This window comes from Miscanthus floridulus, chromosome 13 (genome assembly GCF_019320115.1).
Source record: "Miscanthus floridulus cultivar M001 chromosome 13, ASM1932011v1, whole genome shotgun sequence".
NCBI classification, from domain to species: domain Eukaryota; kingdom Viridiplantae; phylum Streptophyta; class Magnoliopsida; order Poales; family Poaceae; genus Miscanthus; species Miscanthus floridulus.
The window spans coordinates 20,565,550-20,591,114 of NC_089592.1; the positions used below are offsets into that span (position 1 = coordinate 20,565,550).

The following is a 25,565-nucleotide window of genomic DNA, read 5'->3' on the forward strand; positions in this document are numbered from 1 at the left end:
TGGAACGGGTTGGTCTTATTTGTTGCTGGTAGGGATGAAAACGGTATGAATATTTTCCGACCATATTCGAAACCAAATCCGTTTAGAGGGGTTGAGATTTGTTCGTATCTGAGTCCGGATATCCAACATCCAATACCGTATCCGTATCCAAATACTCAAATCGCATATTTATGATGTCGATATCCAATCATATTCTATCCGACATAGTTGACACTATCCGTATTCGAATCCGAATCCAGACAGAAATATGAAAACAAATGTAATATCGGTGATATCCGTCCATATCTGATCCATTTTCATCCCTAGTTGCTGTGGTACAAGTGAGGCGTGTGTTTCTAGGTATCCAGCTGTGATACATTGATTCACGAATTGCCGTTTCTATAAGACGGTACAATTTGGCTATGGTCTAGCACCGTAGTAAGAACTGGAACTTGAAAGGTGATAAAATGGTTCTGATTGCTTACCACCTGCTTGAAAGTAGCATAGGTGCTTACATAGAATGGATAGTTAATGAACTAAGGATGACTGTTAATAAAATTTAATAAAAGGACGCACGTTTAGTAATGCTTCCGCAGATGCAATAACCCACAAGCCAAATAAGCCTCGCATATCCTTAGAGTCTTTTGCTCCCAACCAAACACACTCATATTCCCCAACTATTGGTCAGATTTTTGCAGATGCATGCAACACATGATAGTATGCTGATTCTATAATACCCTAAAATGATTTTCCTAATTATTAATTAATTTTATTGATTTGTTGATTTTTCCATGAATTTATCTAGGCCAAAAATATTTTTTATGAAATTAAAATCAAATATAAGTCTTAGAAACATGTGTGTTGCATTCATGCTAGTGCATTGGTTTTATTTTATTTGTAGGGCTAGAGTTGTTTGAGTTGAATTCAAATTTCATTTGGATTTAACTTTTTTAGGGAACATTTGAATTTAACTAAGTTTGAAAAGGTTAGAATAGGAAAACCCTATCTTTTTCTTCTTTCAGCCAGCAAACCAGGAGCCCAACTCGGCCCTTCTTTTTTTCTTCCCCGTGCCCCAACTCGGACCGTTCAACGGCCCGCAGCCACGTTCGCTCTCTCCCGCTGACGGATGGGGCCTGCCCAGCAGCGTCTCCAGCCCTTCGTCTTCCTCGAGTTGAAAAAACGCCGCCGCCGCCACCGTTTCCCTCCGCCTTGTACCTGCCGGCGTAGTAGCCATCAAGGGCCGCCCTAATGAATGCGGTGGTAACCGCCGAGCCCTTCCTTTCCTTTAAAATGAGCCCCACGTGCAGCCGAGCTCCCCTTCCGAAAAATCCTAGCAGCGCCGTCGCCCTTGCAATCCCCCGCACCGGAGCGCAATCGTCGTCGATACCTTGTCCAGGAACTTCGCTAGGTTGTGTTGCGTTGGCATACATCAACACCGTCGTTTTTCCTTGAGTTTTGAGATTGTTCGAGCTCACCGGAGTTCTTCTCTCTTTGTAGATCACCGCCGCCTACAAACATCCGCGTCAGTGAGCCTTCCCTCGATGTGAACCTCCTCGTTGATTTTCTTCTGATCAATGAATCACGCACTCCCAGGCTGCAGGAACTGAAATTCCTGCCTCGCCACATCACAAACAAGAATCAAATGCCATTTCACAACCCTGAAGAAAACATGCCCCCATGAATCACAGTACCTGAGTCTTATACCTAACTAAATTCCCAGAAAATCCACCCTGAATCACGTTATCAACCAGTGCCTGAGACTTGTTACCTAATTACCAAATACCCAGAAAATCATGCCACAAAAATTGCAGGTTTCTTGTCTTTTTTCAACTCCATGTAGCTTAGGCTGCGGGGAGTAGCGCCACTCGCGCATGTAATGACGTTGCTATCCTCTATTTATTATAAATCAAAGCTGGGCAACCAGGTCTTTCAAAAAAAAAATTACAGGTTTCAACATCAGCCCATAAATGGCTCGACTTCAATCACCAATATCTTCACCACGTCGATCCTGCTCGTGAGCGCTGTGCGTACGGCTTTGAGCTCGTCGAGGATCATCTTGGTGTTGGGATCCATGGTGCTCAGCTGTTTGTGGAATCGGGTGAAGTGATCGTGTTCGATTTGGTGGGGTTCCAGGGTGAACGAACTCGTGCCTCAGCCGTCGACCGAATCCACCTCGGCATGGACCTACGGGACCTCAAGTTCGACACCGCAAGAGTGAAGAACAGAGATCAACCCGCGTGGGGGATCACTATTCGGGGTCAAGACGAAAGAGACGAGAGCAATGCGGGGGAATCGAATGGATATGATACACCAATTTTGTTAGCAGCTCAATAGAATTCGGAATTTGGGAAGGATAGCAAGAAGGGGATAGGGCAAGACGAGGTCTGCTATATTAGTTCATAGGAGAGTTTGTTATATAATTGTTCTTAACCCCTTACGCAAGAAGCTATTACATACTTATAGGGTCTGTTTGGTTGCCTATATAACCCCTTATCCAGGCCCTCACAGTGCAGTTTGGTCATGCTTGGTTCCTTGCATAGGCTCATATGCATGCTAGCGCTATCCTCGAAGCAAGCCCAACCTACATCCCACTGTTCGATCAAATCCTGCGTATCTAGCTATGCACCCTTTCTCTTGCACCCACTTTGCAGCCCAAGATATGGTCTAGCCATTTATGCAGGAAACCAATCACACACGACACTATAATATCTAATGCAATACAATACTAACGCAATTAATCAATCAGGCCCATAGGGACGACACCACGCTGCGCAGGCACGACGTCGAGAGCACTTGTTCTGCCAGTCCGGGCCGAAGACGCGTGGGTTCAAGGTCCTGAGCCTGCGCAGCCTTTCTTCCTGTAGGCCATCTTGCCACGCGCATGTTGTCGGACGATCGTCAGGCGTAGGCGATGCTGAGCCTGACGCTGGTGCTGCTGTAGTGGTAGTAGTAACACCACCCTGAATCACATTATCAACCAGTGCTGAGACTAATTACCAAATACCCAAAAAATCGTTACCGCGAAAATTGCAGGTTTCAACATCAGCCCATAAATGGTTCGATTTCAATCACCAATATCTTCCTAGGCAACAAAGTTGCAAATGTATGTAGTCTACGGTCGACTTCAATCACCAATATCCTAGGCAACGAAGTTGCAAATGCATGTAGTCTACGGTTTCAAAAAGAGACGGCTGATGAAATGGCATGGCGTTCTAGCGGACCTCGGTGTCAAACTTGAGGCAGATGCCCATGCTGAAGAGTTCCTGGTACAGCAGCTTGGAGCCGTAGGGCACGTTGACCCGGACGATGCGCTCCGCGGAGCAGCAGAACATGCAGTAGGGGCGTGCACCTTCTTGCTGCCGCCCTCGGCAGGCCTCATGATCACGTTGGCCACCCGCTCGCAGGCCTGGCAGATGTGCATCTGGGAGAAGTCGCTGAGCGTGAAGAGCCGCTCGTGGAGGTTGCCGGCGGCGCCATGGGCGAGCATGCAGTCGCGCTCCATCTCCCCGAACTTGACACCCCAAACCACTTCTTGTCCTCCACCGGCTGCCGCGTGACCGGGTGCACCGGCCCTGTGTTCCGGAACTTCACCTTGTCCTCCGCCATGTGCACCAGCCGCTGGTAGAAGGTCGGCCCCATGAACATCAGGGACTTCATCCGCTCGCTGGTCTGCCCGTTCAGGACGCTCTCCTCACCCCACCTTGAAAACCCAGCCCTGCAAAGCAAACCCACAGGTATAGAAACATGAGAAAAAGCTGTGCCATACGAATGGCCGAATGGCTAACCAGCCTCACATATATATGCATCTTTATTAATCAGTGCATCTACTGATCTACACCATGGGAATGCATCATTGAACATGTTCCTATAGCCTCACAATGAGAGGGCAAAATGAGCACTTGCAAAAGCCATAACAAAGAACCTTGACATGAGATGCCATGTGCTACAATTCAGTTACCAGTATCCTGTCTAGTTTCCCCACATGTGTGCAAGGGCGAATTAAAGTACAAAGGTGAGAAAGGAATCCGTCATGTAAATAGAACTTACTTGTGCAGCTGTTCGGTGATCACGTCCACGGTTGGAGTGGTGAACAGTATTGCATACCTGACCTTCCCACCCATGGCAATCCCCTTCCCCAGAGCAGCTTCAAGCAACTGACCAGGGGTCTGACGAGTTGGAAAACCGTGTGGGTTTATGACGATGTCTGGAACTATCCCTTGGCAAGTAAATGGGAAATTCTCCTGGGAATCCAATAGGCCAACCACTCCTTTCTGCCCATGCATGCTAGCAAACTTGTCTCTGACGCATGGTGAGCGAGACTGAAACGATTATTAGATTAATCACTAGGGAGATTGACAAGTGGGCATACAGCACTTGTAGCAAGCAAGAAAAGTAAGAGAATAAGTATTGTTATGAAATGGTGCAGATTAGAAAACTAAATCTTCTATATATCATTGACACCTAAGGTGATATCAGAGCACTAAATATTCAAGACAAAAATGTAGATCATCTATCATTTCCAAAATCATAAGGAGAACATACATACACAAGTTGAGCAAAACATGCCAAATATCTGAGAATAATGCCATGCCCTACTGTACTATGTAAGGCTATCTCCAACAATAACACCCAAAATACAAGACCCATTCGTCCTTTGAGTAGCGCTACAGGCAAAAGTTCAATACCTATTAGGCATCTTCTCCAATAACAAGACTCAAAAGAGAATCTTTCTGCAAATGGGTTTCTAGGAGAGAGGATGCCCATATTTGGGTTGTGCCTCTTGGGCAAACCAAAATAGTCTCCCGTATAGGTACTCTGTTGGAGGCTGATTTTGGGTCTCTTGCTACCTATTTTGGGTTTGTGTGCCCATATGGCTTCCTTGTTGGAGACAGTCTAAGGAGAATGCCACTGCATGCAAGCATGGGCCACGAAAAACAATGCAGAATAATCTTGAAAAGATTTATTAGTCACCTGTCTTAGAGTAACAGTTGCAAAGTTCACCTCATCATCATTCGCTGAAAGAACTACCTTGGCCACCATCCCTTGCTCAGTATGCATCAGTTTGGCACTATGATCTTCACCAGACTCAGAGACCTTTCCAATGACAATGTCACCACTTTGAAGACTTGCTCCAACATAGGGTAAACCCTCACATTCCAGACTGTCAACCTTCCCTCTCTTGCTTTGCACTTTATCAAAATTGATACTTTCCCTGTGTTTGAGACGCCTTGTGATCTCTTTGTTTTCGACCTGTGCTTTATAGCTCTTGAAATGTAGTGTACGAAACATGCCACGCTCTAAAGAGGCCCTATTCAGCACCTGAGAATCTTCTTGGTTGAATCCCTGATGTACGTTGACTGAGACTATTGTATTTTGGCCATTGAAATATTCTGGTGTATTAAAGTCATCTTTTTGTCCAAAGCTGTAGGCTGTCTCTGCCATTCCAAGACCATAGGACACCACAGTTTTAAACAAGGGTCTTTGTGGATAGAAGATTTAATGTGAAAGGGTGTCAAGTCTAGTGTGAGAATTTGTGGGAGAGTAGCCAATAGTCTGCTGGGATATCTTTTGAGCTTGCATGAGAACCCTCCTAGCGTTATCATGGTTGGCAAAGGGAATGAGACTGCAACTCAACCCTAGCAAGAAAGAAGGATCAAGTTCACAATGAGTAGAGCCAGAAGACTCGTCTTCTTTCTCCCCTGCGAATAGATGTCTAATTCCAGATGCACATCGGATGTCCTCCTCTTCTTCAACACCAATCAACTCAACTATGTTTTGATCCATAAGTTCCTGAAAAGAGTATAGTCCATCTTTTGGTCTTGTGATTCTTCTTAGATTTTCAACTACAAGAAGTGGTCTTAGAATTCTGCCTGGATCAGAAAATACACGAACTTCTTTATGGTGCTTGTCCATTTTGATTTCAACCTAATCAAATTAAAAATAGGAAAAATAACAGTATTACTACCAGCTTGTTGCAACATATGTACTTAAGTATTCCACTGAAGCAGAAATAGTACATGTAACAAAACAATCATATTCCACCTCGTGGCAAAAATATATATTGAATATTCCTAAACATACACCAAATGCATAAGGAAATAAAGCAAGTTCAGTTCAGAATTCCATTAGCATGAAATTTCAGATCACCATAAAGTTTTTTTTTTCTTTTTGAAGATTATGAAAAGGAATACTAGTTTTTTTTTGGGAACGAATTAAAGGAAAAACTAGTAATAAGCAAGAGAAGATTAGAATGGTATCGACTCATCACAAGATAATTAAAGTGAGTCCGATGTTAAGGTTGGTGGGTAATTGCTATGAAATTTTTTAACCAGTAGATACATGAGCACAGCTATACTGAAAGAAACAACTTTCAGTAATCAAGAACTTATTAAGCAGCAAAATCTATCACGATATCATGAAGCATCAGGACTCATGATGGTACAAGGTAAATATATCCAAAAAATTGAAAGTATGAATAATGGTTTATTAGAGTTTTCAGAGACCACGAACGGTAGTAAGACACTATCCTGGGATCTGAAAACTGAGGTTCATGACAACGGAGTGTTAATTGACAGATACGGAAACTGAGAAAACCTGAGGATCAATTAGCTTGCTACGCCTCAAGCTTCTTAAACGCGAAGTCAATTCGTGTGGGTCTGCACATACTCCAAGCAAGCCTCCATTCAGAAGATCCTGAATTTCCCAGAAATATCTTGTAGAGAAATATCATTCAGTTTCTTCATTCCAGAAGAAACAAATGTATCAATCAACGGTTTCCTCACTACAGAGCTAACCACAGCAGTCACAGCAAGTTTTTTTCACAAATCCACATTTTTCACCATCAGTGGTGGACAAAAAACATAATTTTCCCCAGTAGGATGGATTCCTGCAAAAGGAAAGTCAGTTTGCACATGGATATTGGAAAAGGAAGAGAGTAGGCATGCATCATTTTTTTTGGTAGAAAGGAACAGGGAACTTACGGGTATCTTGCATCTCCAACCGTTCCAGAATACGCAAACCACTGTCGCGTCCTCCTCAGATCAGACATCATTTGAAGTGGATTTGTTCTCCGAAGGGTTGCTACAACCCCTGAACACCTTTCTTTTTTAAAAGGATGCTGCCAAGAACCAGTGGAGAAGGCCCGGTTCAATCCATTGGTAATAATTGATGCATCCACATAACGCCTAAGGTCATGCAAGCTGCCATCATTGCTCAAATCTCTCTGCACGAGCTTAACCATGCGTCTTTCTGCTCTCTTAATATGAGTCCAGAGTTCTCTCCGAAGCAATTGGCAGGCAAGATCTAGCCTCTTGTTACGGAAATCATCCTTATTATCACATTTTCGGTTGCCAGAGTATGCCATTAGCAGACATTTGACCATGTAACCCAAGAAAAGTGCCTTGCTCCTCACCCCATTGACACTAGGAAACATATACCTACAAACATACTCATCAAAGGATTCTTTGGGTGGAAACTTTGATTTTCTGATCAGCTCATCAACATATTGACGGGCTCTACCTGGAGTGCGGAAGCCTTCAAATTCTTCATGAGATTCTTTAATAGTTGATGATATTATGTTGACTATGGAAGCACCACAGTCTAGGATATCAATCATATCAAAAGCTTCCTTGTCTGACGATACACCAAGTGCAAAAAATACTACCCAAATTGGCAGAATCGTACCCATGAAGTAAATGTTTATGACTTTGCAGATTTCATTGCGTTTGGATGGAACGAGTTTTATATCGATCTTTTCTCGTCTGATTTGAGACGTGTAACTTGTATTCCAGCTAGGGCGGTCTGTGACCCAAATCCTTGATAAAAACCTTTGCTCTTCAGCAATGAATACCTACAGAATTTAAAGCAATCATAATGAGATGTTCTTCACCCAGACATGGTGTCAAACATGTTCAATATCAAAAAGGTAAAACTTTCTTAACTTCAGTGATAATTTGTTAACTGCAGAATTTCTTTGACAACGTTACAGAAACAATTTCCATGCATAATTTATGAAGCACCATCGTCCTACTATATAAATATTTGATTTGAACTTTGACCACATGCATATAGTACTTATCACAGCACTTGCCAAGCTAAAATTTGTAAACTCCATTTGATTTAAACCTGAAATTTCACAAAACATATGTTTGGCAGTGCCAGGATAGTCTCCCTCATCTATCTCTCTCTCCCTTAAGTATTGGGCAAGGTAAGTAACACAGTAATACTTCCCTCATGGCACCCTCCAGCCTAAGGCGTGCACTAGAAGTGAGCCGCAGTCACCCTTTGTGAAACTTGCGATAGCCAGGACTCAACTCAAAACCTTTGTCTCTGACAACATATTGAGTTTCATGCACTAATTAGTTTTTTTATCAACATGCACTAATTAGTTTGCCAAAGGCCAAAGCTTAAACTATTGAGAAAGGTGGGCGATATAGCAAGCATGTAGGGCAATTGCATAGCAGTGCCATATAGAGTCGTCGCATATATTTGAACCATAAAACTCGCCCTCTCCAAAAAAAAAAAAAAACATAAAACCTAATTTGTTCTGACTAAATATCTATTACATGCCCCACTTGATACATAATATATTTACAGCACCATCAAAATCTATAAGAATGCACAATGCAATGATCTTTGTGAAATACATTTGCTGAGAATTGAATGAGCAGGCATGAATCATGTCAGGCAGTACCTTTTCTGTTCCTTTGATCACAAAGTAGCCACCAAAATCAAACTGGCAATCACTTTCTTGAAGTTTATGCAGCCAGCACAAATTTGACTTCACCATCACAGGTAACAATCCCATGCTGACTTGTTTAGTTTCTGTCATTATATCTCTTCTATGAACATGTGTATCCTTACCTGTTTTGGCTTTGTCACTTTTGTCGAGTATATAAACCTGATAAAGCCAAAACACTAGTTGATCAGGTGGTAAAATATCAGTATAAATCTTGTTGATACAAAGATCAAGGTCATAACTTGATTACAGATGCCAGAGTAATTTTAAATCACATATGCTGCTCAATATACAGGGAGAAGGCAATACTACAAGCAGAATGCCAAGGCACAGTGCAATAGCTACATTCAAAGTCTACATGAGTTTTGAAGGCTGAGTAAGGGGGAAAACATCAGTGACATCATTATGGCTATTGTGCCATGAAAAGTAAAGTTAAAAATGAACTCGAGAAGGAGCTTAATCTAACTAACTTCCATGTCATTTATGAAATATAAGAAAAGACTGAAATGGTCACATTAACATCCATACTAGTTAAGAGAATAAGAAAGCTTTTCTGGAATATCTGAAACATTTTTTATTTTTTTCCATTTATATTATATATAGTTTAGTCTTTCTTAACAGGTACAATATATTTTACCCCTACTGTTTACTTGATATGTAACATAAATTAGGACATCCTGACCTGAACAGTCATTTCTACATTCATCCTGGACGCATATGTCATCTTCTGGAGGTGAGCATGTCTAGGCTTAAATTTGAGATCTTGCTGTTCGAGATCAGAGTTGTCAACCATAAACACTGGCTCACCAAGCTTAACCCTACCAAATTTAACAGTTGCATGTTTCCAAGCACCATCTTTATTTGAAGGGTCATAATCAAGCTCCACAGTGATCTCTCCAAAAGAATCAAAGAGCTCTTGGAGTCCATGGGAGACAAAATGATTGTATGAGTTTATCTGATGGCTAACCAGTCCAGTTTCACTGAAAAATGATCTTGATGCTTCTTTGCAAAACTTCTCGAGGCTTGCAACATCAAAATCAACTGGTACATGTGAGGGTAGGTCTGAAGAAGCCTTTCCTTTCCCTTCATCTTCCTTAGGCAGTATTTCTTTCAAATCCACATCCATAGCATTCTGCTTTTCATTCCCTTCATCTTCCACAGATATTACACCTGTCAAATCCACATCCATAGTAGACTGCAGTTCATCAACTTTGCCAGAAGGCTGCCGCTCCCCTTTTGCACCGTCCTTGTGGGGATCTTCAACATCTCCATAGCCATCCAAATTCAGGCAATCCATCATATCAGTATCTGAGATAACAGGTGACTGATCACCATCCATTTGTGGTTCCCCCATTGGTAAACAAAAGGCAGCTGGTACTCGGTATCAACAAAATCTCTGCCTTTACAATAGAACAGGGAAACAACATAATCAGCACAGTCATCATAGAAATGCACAACTTTGAAATCAGAAAATCAGAAAGCAGAACATGTGCATCCACATGGCATTCAGCGACAAACACTGAAATCTCACACAATTTGTGCAACAACGCAACTTTTCAACTTCTTAACCAAAAGATAAATCAGTATACGATGTGCACCCAGGGCTCCACGTAGCATTCCACAAAAAGAAGAGCAATCAGATAATTTATCAGGCAGATGCATGCGCAAAGATGCTGCCTTTATAAAAAAATTGACACATCAGACATCCATTTCACTGAATTCTACCTAAATGGAGCACCTTACAGGCATAGCAGTACCAATCACGACAAAAAAAAAAAAAAAAGATTTTCAACAAAATCCACCATTTTACTCCCCCAGTCTCCCTCTCTGGTCCTTTTCTAATGGCGATTTGGGCAGGCAGGCCCACCACACCATCAAGTATGGCAAGTTCGCGCAACCTTGCATCATTTTGGGATTTAGAAATCAGAAGAGGGCTCGCCACCACCATGCGTCCCGATCAACGATCACGGGGCACCACCAAAAAACCCCCAGAATTCAGCACCGCACTAGCAGCACAAAACCCCACCCCGGCCATGAGACGCACACAAAGTCACAAACAACAAGAACAGGGGCGGGGTGCCCACCTGAGGCCACGTCAATGCTCGAAGCGCCAAAACCACGCGCTGCCGGCGGCGAGGGGGCACGGGCTCCGAAGCCCTCGCCGCCGAACGAAACAAAGAAACGAAAAAAAAGCGGCCTTTTTTTTTCGAGAGAGACGCGTGCACCAGTCCAGGCCGCGAGCTAGCGACCCAGTCCTGCAGTCCAGGCCCAGGAGCAGAGGAAACGCCGCATTGCGCCACGCGCCGCGGCCGGCGGCGCGGAACGGGGCGGGCGCGAGATGGTCGTGGAAACGAGGCGCGGAAATGGGCGGAGGGCGGAGGGCGGAGGGCGGAGGGCGGAGGGCGGAGAGGCGTACCTTGCGCGCCAGCGATCGCCGGCAGCGAGGCGAGGAGAAACCCTACGGCGCGCCGGCGCGACGCAGGCGCCGGCGCCGGTTGGGGTTTTCCTCGCTGCGTTGCGACCGAGAGGACAGAGGAGAGGAGAAGACTGCGAGTCGAGTGTGCTTTTGCTCTGCTTTATGGTACCGTAGGAGGAGGCAGGCAACCAGAACCAAGCGAGGAGGATCAGCACAGTGGACGGCAGCACGGAGGCCCGCGCTGTGCCTCTCTCTGCTCGCCGTGGCCGGACCAGGGCCGTGGCTTCCTCCGTTTCTCGCCAACCACTGCCCCGCTGGGCCGCTGGTGCTTCGGCACGCTTTGCGGCTCTCTGTTCTCTCCTGTTCTGCCGGGCCTTTCCCTTTAGCTGGGTCCCACCGGTTAGTGTCTCTTTCACTGCTCGGGGCTGGATAGGCATCCCACGGAGGCACGGAGCCACTCGGCATACGAAAAGCTTGGCGATGGGGGATTAGGGGCAGTATTATCAATTTATCATAAACTGTAAACAGTGGGTCAGTTGTTGTTTAACCATTATTTGGTCTAAATGGCCACTTAACAGTCATTTAAACAGGCTAAACTCTCATTTAAACGGAAACGATGTAGCTATGTGTAGGGTTTAAATGGTGTATGAACTGGCTAAACGACCGTTCGGGTGGTGGAAAGAAGAGGGTTTATGGCCTTTATGGGGGGTGTGATGAGATGTGATGCATAGAAGATCATGCGACGGCGGTGAAAAATTTTGGATGCAAATGTATTGTTAGCGCGAGTTGCCGTTTCGGTTCTTTCGATATGTGGCTAAACGACCATTTAGACGAACATTATCTAGGAGTGGTGGAAAGAAAGAGAGTTATAGGGGTGTGATGAGATGTGATACATAGAAGATCAAGTGACCAGTGGTGAAAAGTTTTGGACGCACATTAGTTGCTCCTAAACGCGTAATGGAACGCAAGCCTCCCAAGGCCTCCGCATCAATCTGGCCAACACACGCATGCCGCGTGGGTGGGTGGTGCCGAGCGTTCGATTCCAGTTAGCGTGGGTTGCGTTTCGGTTCTTTTGGTAGGTGGTTGTGACTTATACAAATAAAAAAGTTAGGTATTATTTGGCTGCACTCTAATCCACATTAATATACTATGATTAAGGTAGATTACAGTGCAGTCAAATAACAACCTACGTCTTATTTTGCAAATATTAAGGTTATATGGTTTTGGTTCTACTTGAGAGGAGGTGAAAAACAGTGTGGAGCTACAAGCTAGGCCATGTGAGTTTTAGTTGCTCTTTACTCTACTTTTAGGCGCACATGAGAAGGCATGCCCGCACAAAAAAAATGGCCCTCTTAGTAAAGCGTGGCACACAGAAGATACTTGATATACTTGCACAGTCCTGCTGCTTGATTTTGAGCATTCATGAGATGGACTAGGGCTAGCATGGCCACACGTTCTTTTCTTTCATGTTATTACTCATGGTTTTCTATCTATATATTTATGAATTATTAAGACTTTGACCCACGCTCAGGCCAGTGACGACGACATTGGTGTATTGACATGTAGTTACTTTCTCTTTGACGCACATATTACTAGTGGTTTCTTACAAGACCAAATCTTTTATATAGAATGCAAGATGCAAGCGGCAACTCATTACGTTTGGCATGAATGCTCTAGAAGATCATAACTATCTCATTCCTTTATATGGGCTTTATTAGTATTTTAATTAGAAAATTTAAATTCTCATAAAATTTTGCCAACAATTAGTTAGATTATTATATAAAAATCGTTTCTATATACTGGGTCAAGCGTGATTGATTATTGACTTTCTTAGAGCTTTGGATCCTATTTTGGCACTTGATTATCGGAGATTCTAACAAATTGAATGAAGACCCACTTATTCTCCTTCCTAAGGAGGATCCAAACGAGTTTAATGGCAACCATTCTATATATTAGTCTTATCCATACTCATGGGAAACATTTTCCAAGGCGCAGATCCTAGCCAAGGTAGCGATTTGTGTTGGTATGTTTCACGTAGTCCTGGCCTGAAACTCTGGATCACTCACTTCCCTCCAGCCTGCAGGTTCCGGACATGATGTTGGACACCAAGGGCGTGTTTGTTTGCCTCGACTAGGGTGGCCTGTGGGTACCAGCCCAGCCTGGCCAAGTGGAGGCAGCCCCAAGTGGTGCAACTGGACCTGTTTATTTGCCTGACCCAAGCAGGGCTGGCTAGAGGTGGGATGATGTTTGTTTGCATGGACAAAAGTGTACGAGTACCTTGCATCAGAAAATTTGTAGCCTTACCACCCCACCCCACACCTTCTTCTTCCTGCTCCTGCTCGCTCTCTTCCTCTCATTGTAGTCGCAGGGAGGCGGGCTGTCGCGCCACGGTGGAGGGGGCCGTGCGGAGGTGGAGGAGGTTGTCGCACCGGGAGGCTCGCGGCGGTGGCGGGGACTGCTCGCGGCAGCGGGGAGGTGGGCCGCTGGCCGGGTCTAGGCGGCCGCTCCGGTACAAGCTTGCCGCGCCGACCTGGGTGACAGGTGGCGTGGCCCAGATCCGCGCGCCGCCGCCAATCCAGATCCATGGCCCACCCTGGCGCGCTCCTCCTCCTTGCCGTCGCGGCGGCCGCGCTGCTTGTCGTGGCGGTGCTTGGCGCCCATGGGTTCTACCTCCCCTTCTGCGAGCCGCAAGACGGGGTAAAGGACAGTGCCGAGAACCTTGGCGAGCTCCACATGGGTGACCGCATCGAGAACTCGCCCTACAGTTCAACGTCATCCTCGACAACCTCTAATTCACCGTCCTCATCGGGATCCGGGGCAAGGCAATGCGCCCACGCTCGACCTTGCCGGCAACCGCCTCACCGATGGGGAGGGGGCTGCACGGAGGAGGGAGATGGCGGAGGCGCGGGAGGAGAGGTGGCCGGAGGTGAGGAGGATGGCGTCGGGATCCTAATAAAGAGAAGGGAGGTGACGAGATCCTCCACCGTGGACAGCCAACGGCCCACTTGAGCCGGGCTCCTGAGAAATGAATTTTTTTTTGTTTTCCTAGGGCCAGGCCTAGGGTGCTTTAAGGGCCGTGCTAGCCGGGCTCGTGACCACCTCCAGGCAAACAAACAGCTCAGGTTGTACCCTAGAGCGCAGTGGCTTATTTGGGCCGGGCAAACAATCGCACCCCAAATTCCCTTGATTCTGCCCCCGAAAGAAGTTGCAGGGGTACTGGAACGTAGAGCGTCGTGTGGGAAAATTTGGCTTGCTTTTGTGTGGTTGTATTGGCAATTTGTCATCGCTGGAGCAAATGTCCACGTGGCTTGGCACCGGTGCTTTTCTTGGTGTAAGTGTGATTGATGGAAGTCGATAACTAGGTACGCTGCACGTAGTACAGATTCTAAGAAGCCACGCATACAAGTTCTCTACTCGGAGGATTTCCCGGTTGAATGCACAAGCTCTGTAAGCTAGTACGACATCATTGCTCCACTGTCCTCATACAAGTACTGTGTTTTTACAGGCAAACTTAATGATGGATTGGTTGCACAATAATCGAATGAAGTAGAATTTGTTGCAAAAAGGTGGCATGGCATCGCGAGCTACTCCAGCAATCGTCGTTTCGTCGTAAACGATCGTTGATTATTTACTGCTGGCTGGTTTGGTGTGAGAGAAAAATAATATTCCAGCTTATAATCCACGATCGTATACGAGCAAGCGAACAGGCTGAATATCAGCATACAATGAGGACACATCTATATTTTTTGTTTGGTAGAATGGAACGAGGGTTAAAAAGTATGGAATGGATTGAGCTTCTCCCACCGTTAGGCCATGTCCAACGTAGGCAGGCATAAAGTAATAGTGGTTTTAGCCAAATGTAGTAGGTTTATGTAAAAATGAAAACTACTATCCATCTAACCTAAGAGCATATCCACCAGATTGAGTAAAACAATCTCCTTTCCCTAAAAGGTGAAAAAACTCTGCTCCACCAAATCCTCTTTATTTCTCAATCCTCCTCTTTCCTATATTTTTCTCAATCCCTCAAAAACTCTCATCGGTCCCTCAAATGGAGGGCATGTGGCACACATTTTTCTCAATCCCCTTTCCACCTCCTTCTAATACTGACATGTGGGTCCCCAGGGTGGAAGATGCCGTGATAGAGGAAGAAGAAAGAGAGAGCCACTGACCTATGGGTCCCATGTGACAATAGATGGAAAGAGGATGACTGTTTTCTCAATCTGCTGCAAAGCATCTCTCCTATCCCCTTTATTTTTGTTTTCTCAATCTCCTATACTGGCATTTTAGGGAAAGAGGATTCTCAATCTGATGGAGATGATCTAAGCATATTTTTTTATCCCTACAACTCTCTCCTTTCCACTTTTTTCCACACAATTTCTATGGTCTGCCATCTTCTCTTTATTGAGGCTATTGTATCTTCTGCATATACCACTACCACCTATAGGGCACCTACTTTTTTCAAGCCTAGTTACACTGACGAAGCACATACAAAAATGTTATATGTTGGAGGTGCTCTTAGTCACCATCCGCCATGGGGCCCACATATTAGCCACTCAGATTGTACAAGATAAGATACGGCCTACTCCCTCTGCCCAAAGTAAGACCCTATTTGGCACAACTCCACTTCACCACTAGAGTTGTTTTTGGGGCTTAAGATCCACAAATAGCTCTACCGACGGAACTAGAGCTGTTTTCATGGACTGTTTGACAAAACAACTCATCCACATAGAAGAAATGCCAAAATGTCTATAATAACCAAGGCGGTTGCCTTAAGGTGTCTGCCTCCGTTAATAGGTTAACCGAGGCGGGCATAGCAACCGCCTCTGTAGGTCCGGATTAGCAGTGACCTTTGATTGGAGGCGGCTGCTTTGCCTGCCTCCATTAACCTAAAACACCCACCTCCATTAAGCCTATAGTAGTAGTGACCCTTGCTTATAGATGGGCAACGGGCCGGCCTGGCTCGGCACTGCACGAGCTGATGCCAGGCACGGCCTGGTAGGTCCCGGCATGCCACCGGGCCGTGTCGCCCTGGGCTTCATGCCTAGCTGATGGCCCAAGCATGGCCTGTTGGGTCCTTTTCCGTGCCGGTCTGGCCCAGAAAGCATGGTCCTTTTTGCAGGCCAGGCCGACCCGAGGCCCTCCAAATGACTACAGAGAGATGAGGGTAAGTTGTGGAGGTGGCGGCGACGCCGGCGAGCTTTTCCCCAGGGCGCTTGATGTCGTGGATCCAACGAAGTAGTTGGCAGAGGAGGGAAGGACGCAAGGGCGTGGAGGAGGGTGGCTGCCTACGCACTCGAGGCCGGTGCTGGGAGCGTGGAGGAGGCGCCCGGTGGTGCGGGAGGCGCAGAGGAGTTGGCCTCTGATGCCCGACGGTTCAGGGGGCCATGCCAGCGCAGAGGAGGTGTGGGGGACAGGGGAGGAGCGAGTGTGTCCACTATACCACAGCCTATCTACAGCGTCCTACGGTAGGTCGCTATAAGTCAGTACAGCGACCTACGGTAGGTCGCTATATACATATAGCGTCCGACTTGACACGTGGGTACAAGTGGCGTCGCTATAAGTTATAGCGTCCGACCTTAATTATAGCGACCGACCGTTCGACGGTACGTTAAAGATATACCGACCGACTGTTCGACGCCAAGTACATACTTATAGCGACTATTGGTCAGACGCTATATATTATATAGCGTCCAACTATCTGACACTATCAATACAAAAAATTAACATCATAATTATTCATTAACCTCAAATTATTCATTAACCTCAGTATCAGTACTAATCATACAATCAATGAACCATATATAAAATCATCAATTCCATTTTGGACAATATACACAATTATGACAATGAAGCTCATCATAGCTCACAATTATATCATTATATCATATCCATAAGCTCAACTTGGAGAAACAAGTTACATAAGGCAGTTTGGCCACCAAGATAGAATAATGCATAGCTCATATATAGATGTTTGCACTAGTTGCACAGTTTACATCTCATGGTTTGCTCGCACTCATTACAATTCATCACTTAAACAAAAGCATTCATCTCTAGTTAGAATGTCCAAAAGCATTCATATCTAGTTAGAATGTCCAAAAGCATTCATATCTAGTTAGAATGTCCAAAATAATGCATTGGCCATGTGAAATTCCATCCAATTGCTTCCTGCATGCATCAGCCCCCCCTAGCCATTACCTCCCACCTGCAAATAAAAGATATAATAAACTGATAGTTCCAATCCAAATAGCAGCTGAGATGTAATTCGGCTAAGTAACATGCTTTTGATTTGGCTACCTAAATAGTCCTTCTCCGGGCACACAAATACAGAGGTAAAAGTGACAAGAGCCCTGTTCTCTCCAACATGCTACATTGTGCTTAAGTGTTGATAACAAGAACCCTTTGATTTTTCTACTAGCAGGCAAATCACAAAAGAAGGAACCTCAGAAGAGAATACATGGCAAGAGTTCTAATTTTTTTTACTTCTTCCATAAAACTTACATTTATCAATATAGTATTAATGCCCTTGATGCTTTACATGCCACTAGTATAATGCCCGTGCTAACGCCACGACTTTATTTCAAGGTGCACATGAAAACAACCAAACAACGACAATTTTCTATAGTTTTCCGGATTATATACAGTTTTCCAAATTATATACATGGTCATATATAAAATTTCATAACCATCCTCAAATGTTTGAATTGACTGATGGATTGAAGTAACAAATTTTCGAATCATAACTTTCCTAAACTCCTTCCATGAATCGATCATTTCATCCATGTTACTGCAAGTGCCTGGAGACAAAGAACACTCCCAAGATCGTTCCCATCCTGAATTTGAAACCAAAGAACCAACATAAGTTTTTTTTCGTTTCTTTTTTTCGTTAAGAACCCCATCAGTTTACCAGGTATAAATAGGTTCAAATAACTTATTATTTCATTACAATGGTATTTTGTTCCGGAACCATTTTGTCCAAACGTAGGCAATTTCTTCATCACCAATGCCCGTGCTAATGCTACGGCGGCGTTTGAACATCCAAAAATATGAGCCAACAAAACTTAAATTTCATCAAAGAACAAAAAAAAAAAACTCATGTCTCGCTACATAAAAAATATTTCACAACTAATAACTATCTGCAGTTGATCTGTCCTAATTTCCATCCATTCATTCATGTACTACTGCAATGTAACCTCTAATTCACACTTTCTTTTTGTAACTGTAGTCTGTGTATAGCATGCAAATATAGATCAAATGAGTCAACTCATCTACGCTACTTCTCTCTGGTCTCTATTTAATTCAGAAGACAGCCATGTCACTTGCTATTTGCTCATCTCAAGTAGCAAAATATGTCTCCTGGCTAGCAGTCACCTATAGACAATCAAGTGGACAAATATATTGATCAAAGGAAAACAGTGCTCCCTAGTTGCGCCTGCGTGAACAATCATCTCATACTGTAAATGCAAGAAACAAGATAATAGGAAAGTGAAGTATTCCATCCAGTGATCAGTGAAATATAACGGTTAGTTAGCTAGACCTATCTAGTACACGTACCACAAATTCAGTAAAGCTATTTACTCAACCAAAAAAACATTATGCAAGCAAACAGGATATGACATCAATGTTCAGCTGGTCAATGTCGACAAAAAAAAATCTAATGAAATAAGGGCCATAGGTGTACCTTGAGCTGGTCAATGTCGACACCGTCTTGTTGAAGGTCAACTCATGGAGCTGCCAGACCTACCATACAAATTCCATCATAAAAAGCTGAACAAATAGTGCAATTTTCAGTACATCAAAAATAAAATTGATCTGGATACCATAATAATTCCATCAGCAATCAGCAATCCAACAGGAACCTTCCCACTATTTTAGAGGGACGCCTTCAAACACGAACTCTAGGCTAGCATGCAGATGACTCACCCTTCATTAATATCGATAGGTTTCCTGTCATATAACCATAGCATGAGGAGCAAACTATCTTGCATGCCTACCTACATTTTTGCAGTATAAAAAAAGGTTACCCACCTCGTCATGGATCCAGACCAAGTAAAGCAGAAATTCCGTGTGGTCCTCATGAGTAGCCTTCATGAGATCTGTAATGAAATTAGCACCATTAGTAAATAAAAGGCTGCTCTTGTTTGAAAAAAGGAAAATTCTTGTAGCAAGTTAGAAGCAGCTAAATTAAATTCTGGCATTAACTTTCCTATAACCATATGTCACCGCACTGTTGTTCCAATTCACCATTCACCAACTATCTCAGGACACCAGCAGAAAACCACTTAGCTGATACTAAATATATAGTTATGTGAAAGAGATGTTTTATGATAGGCTTAAATTGGAACTGATCGTGAGTACATTAACAATAAAAAAATCAAGTCCAGCTGGAAGCAATCATAAGTTCATGCTAGGATTAAGTAAATTGGAGATAGCATATTGTATCACAGCAACAGATTCTGAAATTACCTTAACTGCTGTGCTCTCAGCAACAACCACAGCAGTATCACTGGCGTTGGCGAAGCGATTAACCCAACCTGCAAGGTTAGACAGAATAATAAAAGAGTAAGTTCATGGCATTTGAAACCTATGTAACACAATCATGCTAGGCTGCTAGTGCTAGCAACATAGACAAAAATTCAATGATTAAACATTATGATCAGAAATGATTAGCAACGACTTGACCTACAGGAATCTTCAGCCTCTTCAAATTGTCACACAAGTAGGCGCATTAGGACATGAATCATGAAGCAAACATAAAAGAGCCTTTGTCTCAAATGGAAACTAAACGATTTTGCTAAGGTAATGAAATAATTAAGCTAATTACTGTTCTTGGGAGACATCCGTCTCGCACGTAAGTTTCAAGGCATGCATCAAAAACCTCGTCAAGTGGCAATGCCCAGTCACCCACACATGAGCTTGTGCTCAGGTCCACAGTGGCAAGGAAAACAATGAAACTGCCTCTAAGAGCCTGCTAAACGTCTGTGTTGTACTTGGTCTTATGCTCCAAAGTTGAGTCTTAGAGCTAGCAGCACTCAGTTTCATACATTTGCTCAATACTTCAGTGGTAGCAAACACATGCTTTATTTGCAATGTTCAGTTCACACATTTGCAATGATGAACTCTATTTTTAGCCCTACACCAAAAGATGAACTGTCCCTGCAATACTTACACTACTATGTTTCGACCAAGCTCGTACCAATGATTATTGGAATAGTAAATGCAATAGTGAAAGTTGTCTTAAATGGATATTGTCATTTAGAATAAGGGGAACCACCAAAATCACTCAAAGTTACTTATACTATACTTCATTAACTTTATGTCATCTATGGTGCAGTGAGAGGCATCCACACTAAGAGACCTTCAGGTCCACTAAAGCTAGTGACACCGCCAAATGAAATACCCACCTAGAATTGGAAAGTAAGATCATCTTCAACCAATGATCGACAACTAATATTATATCAACTACATGTACCAACTCTTAATAACGGTGGGCAATGAAAACATGGGAATGGTAAAATAAAAATTAGCTGTACAGGGAATGGGCTTGATTTCTTTTATGTGGGGTCATGAACACTTATTTGTCTAACTAACAACTGGTCTAGCTTTATGCTGCTTTCGTGTTTGTTGGCTGCAAAAAAACTAAATTGCCAAACTAAAACTCTTATGCATAACATGACCGGAAAAATGTGTCTGATATAGCATGCGCACAATAAGCAGGGGTAGGGAAGTGACCTGCATAGCAGAAGTTGATTAGAACAATGGGTCCTCCCAAACTGCTATATAGCACGATCTGCACTCTAAGGGAGTTCAAGAGTTATGTGTACTCTTCTTCTCTGAAATTCAGTTCAATTCAATTCAGTCTCAGTCGTACTGACAGGCAGGCAAGCAAGCAAGAAAAAGAACACATGCATATTAACTTTAACAAGAATAAACATTGCAAAATAGGGTGATCAGTTTGGAGGGGGAGGGGGCCCTGTCTTATAAGTAAACTTTCCATATTTCTCATGAGCTACACTCGGTTTTCAATTAAGCTATAGATTCTCTTGAACTATCCACAGGAAGCAAAAAAAAATAGGAAAAAAATAATCTTAAGCCACAGTAACTGAATGTGGAGTAAATGAAGATCAAACTAAACCACAGTCCATACTGATGATCAAACTAAAGCCACAGCCCACACTGAGTAAATTTAAAGGCAACTGCTATATTTCCTACAATAAATCTGGATGACACATTGAAGCTCTGCATGAACTATGTATTCATTTTTGCCATATGCCAAATCGACTAAGCAACATCTGGGATGCATAGAGCACACTTAGTTTCTATGCCACATGTACTTGTTGATTTGGCCCAGTTAAGCAAATAAGCAACAACAAATGTGTCCACTATAATAAATAGAAGGCACAGTTAGTAGCAGAAATAGAGATCCATATCACTACATGGAGAATCTTTACTAGGAATCAGAAAAGACAAGCAGCAACAATGGTAGCGAAGTGGTAGAGAGCACTTTACCTGATACTCGTGAGTCTAATCCACGAGCTGGTTCCTAGTGCTTGCTGAGGCCTGATGAGACGCCTGTAGATGCTGCGGCTTTTCTTAGGGCAGAGGTCCAAGGAGCACCTTCTTCTTGTACGCTTCTGGCAACCACGAATACAACATGCACAGATCCATGATTTAGTTAGTAAGGAGGTGACGCAGTCAACAGCAGCAAACACAGTGTAGAGGGACACTGTGGCTCCCTTACTTTGGATCTGGCCATGCGGAGGGAGATAGGGGGAGAGCTGGCTGTGGCGCCAGTGCAGAAGAATGGAGGACCCTGGAGGGGGTGGGGATGGGGGTGCGGGTGCAGAGCAACTTGGAGGGGGTGGGGGCGCCGTATGTGGTGGTGGGGGAGGGGGACCTAAGGTCACTGACGGGGGCGGAGGGAGGGGTGAGCTGAGTTCACTGACTGTGCTGACCTGGAGATGGCGTCGAGCTGAGGTCGTCAGCGTGGAGCGGCCGGACTAAGGTCGCTGCCGGCAGGGGTGACCTGAGGTTGCCAGCCTGCTGACTGAGCATGCGGAGGAGGCTAGGGGGCCACCGGTGAGGGTGGCCAGCCGACGGCGGCGAGCAGTTCTCAGGGGGTGGCTCCGTGTGCAGGACCGGTGGTGGCCACGGGTTTTTTTCTTCGATTGGAGCCAGCGGTGGCGGGGTGCTGCGCTGGGGTTTGGGGAAAGAGACCATGGGTTACTGGGGTGAGCGCCCAGGGGAGACGGGAAATGGGCTGATGTGGTGTTGTGCCTTGGCGGGCTGGAATGGTGGGCTCCAATTTTTTTTTCTGACAGGTGTGTCCACATTAAAAAGTTAGGCGGGATCTACAGCGACGAGCGGTGGGTCATTAAAAGTATGATATAATGATCGATCGTTCAACGTCGAAGTGAAATAGAATTAACGACCGACAGTCTGTAGCCAAAACAAGATATAGCGTCTGACCGTAAGCCACTAAGTTATACCGTCCGACCGTCCAACAGCATTTCGACATTTTTACCGACCCTTGGTTGGACGCTAGTATGGGCTGTGGTATAGTGGTCGCAGCGCGGGCTCGTGGCTCTTGTGTGGCTCGGGGAGGGTAAACTCCACGAGGCGAGCGGCTCTTGCAAAGCGCAAAAGAAAGACACCGGGCAGGGACCTATGGTTTTGTGGAATAGGGAGCATGGGCCTTTAGCAGGCCATGGCAAGCAAGGACTTTGGCCTTTTAGTCTAGTAGCGGGCCTTGTACCGGGCCATGCCAGGCCGACACATCGTGCCTGGGGTTCCGCCTTGCATGGCTTGCTCCATCGGGCCGGGCCAGCCTGGGCCCGCTTGCCATCATGCCATGCCATGCTCGTGCTAGGCCAAAAATGTGGGCTTCATGCCAGGCCATCGGGCCATGGGTTGCATGCCCATATATACCCTTGCTCCTCTTAGGCTCTCACTTTTCTTCTTCTTTCTTCTTTCTTCCAATGCCATTCTCTTTCTCCCGAGTTCCAATGCCCTCGCACACCCACAACCTCGCCCTCACACGCCCTGATGTCTGTGACCTTGCCTACCCTCATGTGCCTAGGCCTCGTCTTCATGTGCTCGAACAACAAGTGACCTTGCCCACCTTGGCCCAATGACCTCACCTGCCTCGGCCCAATGGCTGCATCCCCATGCCATGACCTTGTCCAGCCTAATGGCTCGAGCCCCACTAGTTGCGCACACCTTGGTAGTTGTGTCCATGACCGTGCACCCTAACGGTCATGCCTACGCCTGGTGGTGGCCAAGCCCTCCCTCCCCAGCAACCGCGCCAATGCTAGGCAACTGTGCACATCCTCCCCGCACCATCGCTCTGTTGGGGGCAAATTAGGCCTCTACCCTTGCTGGGCCTACCAGGGTGAAGTAGAGCTGGGTGAAGTAGAGCTGAGTGAAGCTACTATATTAAGCTCCAACCCCCTAGTCCACGTGAGAACTGGTTTTGTGGGGCTCTTTAGGTAGGGTTATTTCCTTTTGCCCTGTTTGGCACAGAACAACTCCAGGAGTTAGTGGTGGAGCTGTCGAACAAAGTCTAAGTGCACATCTTGCACCTCGAGGAGTCAACCAATCTTAAGTTTGACCAAATATATAAAAAATAGTATTCTTTGTGATACCATATAGACATCGTCAGATTAATCACATCACATACTTTTATAGTAAACCTATTTAGAGATACAAATGTTAATCTTATTTTCTATAAATCTAGTCAAACAACTCAAGATCAAGCATGTGAGAGAGGGAGAGAAATGACGCTTCACAGAGGTATGGCTGTGCTCAGCCATAAAAAGGGAGCGAGCCAGTGAAAGATATTGAGGGAATATTCCCTATTGGAATTGCTCCACCCCTAATGACTAGGAACCAACACACTGGAAATCAAAACGAAATCATTCCGCTTTGATCTAGTTTCCAAACATAGCCTAAGTGGCTCAAAAATACAATTCGAAAGTTCATTAGTTGGCTAAAGTTAAGGACTAAACTTTATCAAGTAAACTTTAGCAACTAAACTTTACACTAAAAATACTGCAATATATGTGTGTTTGGACATCCTCTTATCTTCCTTACTCATTATTTCTAGAACTGCTTTGGCCATAGTATCAAATGATAAATCCCCTAGTTGACAATGCTGAAGAATCACCTTAGCTTCATCTTCATTCATGCTTGCTGCCAAAGTAGCACAAAAAACTTACCATCTTCCTTCCTGTCTAGGTACCATAATCCACCATGGCTAGTACCAATTCCAATAATCTCCTTTCCTATCCTCTTGTCTTTAATCAGATAGTGCTCTTGATCAAAAGAGACTCGATAGTCCATTTGATCAACTAATGCACTTAGTGATACTAGATTAACAGTAAAAGAAGAGACATGCAAAACTGATGATAGAGTAATTGATGGGGTGCACTTGACAGTACTAATGCCTTTGATAGGTTGACATGTCCTGTCATTAGTTTGAATGGTCTCCTTATATTAGCTGGATACGGTGTGTACGATATAAACTCATCAGGGGCACCAGTAACATGTTTGGAAGCACAAGAGTCCAATATCCATCCATGTTGAGCTCTCTTCATACTTGAGAGCTTCAGCATGAATGTCTCCCAACTTGGTACCTGCGGGCATCAGCACCACCTTCTATATCATCTCCATTTTCTTCATTGTTTCCTTACTTGAGGATGACATCTCACTGATTTTCATAAAGAGTAACTTTACCAATTTTTTTTAGTTCAGATAATCCCCCAAGAACTTCCATGATTTCTTGATTCTCCCCTGTCTTCTACTTTCTCCCTTCATAGAAACCTATAAGCTCCACATCACAATATCTCTCCTTACGAGCAGCAGCACGCTGCTCCACCTTCACAATCACCTCCTCTGCTCAAGCCTATGGTTCCCTACTGAACCCAACACTAACACACTCAAGAGACCAACAACGAGCAACAATTCCTATTTTTTTAAGCTTCTCCTTGCCACTTGCACTCATGCACCAGATGGCTAACAACCCTTCCTTGCTTCTACCAATCAGCTCACCACTCACCCCTGCTTGCCCCAAGCAAGCTAAAGCTAGCAACGGATTGAGTTATTGCCTCCATTGTACTGCTGGAGGTGGAAGCGGGGAATACATCTAGACGCCATCAAGACCGACTAGTACTGTATTGTACAATAGTTATTGTCAGTTTCTAGTAATGACAAAAACCAATATACTAAAAATGCCTCTAGTAATTATAAGCCATGGTGGGCTAGTGAAAGGTCCTTGTTTAATTTTGGTAATTGAGTGACAACCTAGGTGGACTAATTGTGTTTAATGTGAGATACATAAGTGATTAGTCCACAGGTACATGTGTGTGAGCAACATATGCCATGGAGGTGAAAATGGCTCAGAGATGTTGCAAAGCTCACACATGTGATGAAGGAGCT

The 25,565-nt window shown here is 44.5% G+C and overlaps 1 long non-coding RNA gene and 1 pseudogene across 1 annotated transcript; both read right to left on the minus strand.

The window, feature by feature from the left end:
- Positions 1–2,833: 2,833 nt before the first annotated feature.
- On the minus strand, positions 2,834–11,414 carry LOC136501729 (DNA-directed RNA polymerases IV and V subunit 2-like; annotated as a pseudogene).
- A 6,393-nt stretch (positions 11,415–17,807) lies between these two features.
- LOC136499186 (uncharacterized) lies at positions 17,808–19,673 on the minus strand. Its single transcript, XR_010769933.1, has 4 exons — positions 19,596–19,673; positions 19,158–19,225; positions 18,811–18,896; positions 17,808–17,962 (listed from the first exon to the last, which is right to left on the minus strand). It is a non-coding gene; the product is annotated as an uncharacterized lncRNA (long non-coding RNA).
- Positions 19,674–25,565: the final 5,892 nt, after the last annotated feature.